Below are 4143 nucleotides of genomic sequence, written 5' to 3'. Positions count from 1 at the left end.
TCTCTCTCTCTCTCTCTCTCCCTTTCTTTCTCCCTGTGTGTGTGCACGCACTTGTGTGCACTTGTGTGCAGGGTGGTGAGACCAGAGAAGGACATTAAGAACCACTTTTCACTTTATTTCCCTCAGATAACAATACTCCTTCAAGGAGAACTTGTAGGTTTTTTGTTATTTGTTATTTGTTTGTTTGTTTCTGCTGGGGCCAGGAAGCCCCCCAAATACTCCTGTCTCTAAACCCCCATAGTGCTGGATTTATATGCATGTGGACAGCTACAGCTTTTTACATGGGTGATGGAGATTTGAACTCAGGTCCTCACGCTTATGCAGCAAATGTTCTTACCTAGTACATGTCTCTCCTGCCTGCCCCACTGAATTGCAGCAAAACACACATGCCACGTCTGCTGTTTGTGTTTGGTGAGCAGAATTTGAACATATTCATGCCATTACACAGGTATCACTAGTATTCATTTTCATAGCTTTCCGTCACAGACACTCACTCTATATGCCTCTGGCAACGTGCTGAATTGTGTCCACCCCAGAATTCCACGTTGAGATCCCAATCCCGGTACCTCAGAATGTCTCTACATTTGAAGACCGGATCCTTAAAGAGGTAACTAGGTTGGGATGAGGTCATTCAAGTGGGTTCAATCACTGATTGTATTTTCTTGTAAGAAGTGGAGATCTACACAGAGACTCACACAGAGGCTAGACCTCCTGAGAACACAGAAAAAGGGGAAGCATCTCTGAGCCCTGGAGTGAGAGCTGCTGACACACTGAACTCAAGACTTCTGTCCCCAGAACTTTAAGAAAATGGACTTATTTTGTTCAAGCCTCCTGGTTATTGGTATGTGTTATAGAAGTCCTGACAAGCTAATAACCATTAAGTCAAAACCTTCACCATTTTGCCCAGCCCCTGGTAGCACTCAGTCTCCAGCTTCTAGTGTGTCTTGAAGGCTGTGGAGCCTTCTCAGGCCAAAAGAAGTGGTCCCTATGGGTAGGCCCACTCTCTATGTTTCCTGATCAGACACTGTGTCAACAGCAGCCCCTTACACTCTGGCACCCTGGACCAGGTCAGTCCACTATGACAGTCTGCAAATGTCTAGTTACTTTTCTATTGCTGTGCTAATATACCTTAAACAAACAACTTATAAAAGAAAGAGTTTATTGAGGGATTGCAGTTCCAGAGGGCTAGAGCCTATGACCATCATGGAGGGGAGTGTGGTGGTAGGTTGAGAGGTAGGCAGGTAGGTAGGCATGGTGCTGGAGCAGTAGCTTTAGTTTACTTCTTGAGACTCAACCACAAAGCAAAGAGAACTAACTGGAAGTACTATGGGCTTTTGAAACCTCAAAGCCCATCCCCGCGACACACCTCCTCAAAGGAGGCCATCCCTTCTAATCCTTCCCAAACAGTTCCACCAACATACGAGCCTATGAAGGCCATTTTAATTCAAACCAACAGAGTGGTGCTCTAAAACCCTGAGCCAAAATAAGTCCTCCCTTCAGTTGCTTCTGCCAGGTACTTTGTCACAGTGATGGTGATGTACAACCAGTTACTAAAATGCCACCTCTTGCCTACTTGCTCATTTCCTGATGAATATTTTAGCTGATTTCAACCTTGGAGGTATAACAAATGATACTTGCTTATCTTTAGATTTTCAGAGTGCATCAAGTCAATTGTTTGAGAGAGGCTTGGTGTTTTCAAAGCCCAGTCTCATACTATAAGAGTTTAGCAAGTGTATGAGTCCCCCAACAATCCAGTCAGGGTAGACAGTGAAACACAGGGGGCTTACTGCCTCAGTCATCTCTAACTGAGACAACAGAAACTCCCAGTAGGTAAATATACCCTTATAGAGGAAATGAGTATCCAATTCCTGTAAGGGATCTTGGCTTACCCCTAACCACCAGGACTTAGTCAGGTATGCCTGTGTGAGGATAATCAGAAGAACTTGGGCAGCCAGTAGAGTTCTCTCACTATCCCACAAGGGTTCACAGAGCCCCCAGATACCCTCCTTGGTGATCAAGAGAGTCTGTTGCTTAGGATAGAGGGACAGTGTCTCACAGGCCAGGACACAAGCAGCTGTGTATAATACAAGCTAGGATCTTCTCAGGATTGCTTGTCAGAGGACCATGGGAAGCAGTTTCCAAGGCATTCTGGGCATCAAGACATAAGATAAATGTAAAAGCAACACTATGTCAAGTTCAAATAAATCTAGTCGGAAACGTGAATGATGCCGACAAAGTCTAGTCCCTGCTTCTAGTTCTGACTATCGGGGAACAGTAAGCAGAGCCTTCACAATTTAAGCAAATTTTAAAACCTACTCCCCTTTTGGCTTAAAGATAGGGGAAAAAAGAATTAATACTTTCTGTGTAGAATAGCTATGAAGAACATGTCAGTGGATGGAAAGGCACTGAGATTCTTTGCAGGTCTTGGGAGACTGAACCAGACCCTGGGACCTAGGTGGATCCTAACAGTTATTTATCTATATTATGATTTCCTTACCAGTGAAATGAGTACTGTGAGTCCAGTGCTCCACATGGCTTCCTTGCTGTTCTGTGGGGACAACATCTTTATAAGTATACTCTAGGCCTGGAGAGTTGGCTCTTTGTGTGAAATGCCATGCAAACATGAGGATCCCTAGAATCCATGTAAAATGCCAGGCATGTGCTTAGGATTCTAGTACTGGGGAGCTGGAGACAGAAGAATCCCTAGGACTCACTGGCCAGCCAATCTAGCATACTTGGTGAATTCCAGTTTAATGAGAAACTGTCTCGTATGTGGTGGCACCCAATGTTGCCTTCTGGCTTCCATTTTCATGCACACACATACTGGTGCATCTATATGAATATATGTGCTTGTGCACATGTTCGTACATAGCACACACATACACACATACCCAACAGAAGCATGTTCTAATATAGTCCCTTTCCAAGTGCCTCACCTGAGAACCTTCCAGAGAGATAAATTCTCAGATTCTGCCCACACACTGAATCATATGCTCTTGGGGTGGGGCCCTGGGCTTTGTGATCTGACAAGTCCCACAAGTGGTTCTAGTGTACTTGAAAGCGTGAGAACTACTGTCTTGATGGAAATGACAAAGCTGAGTTTGTAGGGCAGTAAAATTCAGCCTTGCCACTTTACCTCTGAGATGACGATAAAATTCAAATGGCATCTGTTCAAAAACTACTACAGCATCTGTGTCAGGCTGCACTGATTACATTCTCACAAATAATTTATAAACATTTTTTCACTTATTTTAATGCAATGGAAGACTCTATTTCCTTTGAAAGAACCAGCAGCATGGGTGACCAGTTATCCCTATTGACTGAATTATGTCACAGTTGACCAGTTATCCCTATTGACTGAATTATGTCACAGTTGACCAGTTATCCCCATTGATTGAATTACATCATAAATCAATATGATCATGTCACAAGTAGCTTGTAGAGATCCCAGAGATCATTACTCAAGCCACACCATTGACATTTTCGGGGAGATAACATGGAAGAACAGAATGAATAAGGCGTCCAGCTGTGTGTGCTGAGTCACAAGGTTGTGAGAGTGAATGTTCTTCATGAAGAGTGCCTCTACCAACTTTGAGCTTGTCGTGAGTACAGGAGTCTGTGGGAGGTTTCCAGCCCCATGACCTGATTTAAGTGGGACCACGACGATGAGCTCTGTGTAAGGAAGTGTGAATGGGAAGGTTCCGAGGTACAACCTTTTGTTTGTTTGGTCTCAATGTGACAAAGCGTTTTAATCTAGGCTGAAGTTACACTGTGTGACAATCACCTCCTCCCCCACAAGCACCACTGTTCTCAACAGCTGAAGGCCAAGCTATGTATGGAAAGTATCTTTTTAAAAACTCTACATGAAACCCTATGTGCCGTGACACTGCGCCTTTCACATAAACGTGCAATGCTGTTTCCCCTCCAATTAAGGAACTTAATGCTTATGGCTACATTAAAATACTTAAAGGATCCAATTGGAAGCAATGATTCTCCTTTTTCCAGAAAAAAATTAATGTAAAATCCAGGCTGTGGAAAGGTCTCAGTGTGCATTGTAGCAGGACAATTCCAAGAGGGAAGTGCTTTTAACTGGCAAGGTCCCCAGCAGGTCTTGCCTTCCTGTTCCCCATGGAACAGAGGTTA

Source organism: Mastomys coucha, unplaced genomic scaffold (assembly GCF_008632895.1).
Source record: "Mastomys coucha isolate ucsf_1 unplaced genomic scaffold, UCSF_Mcou_1 pScaffold5, whole genome shotgun sequence".
In the NCBI taxonomy this organism is placed as follows: Eukaryota; Metazoa; Chordata; class Mammalia; order Rodentia; family Muridae; genus Mastomys; species Mastomys coucha.
The sequence above is the reverse complement of the archived record's forward strand: the minus strand, read 5'-3'. Positions refer to the sequence as shown.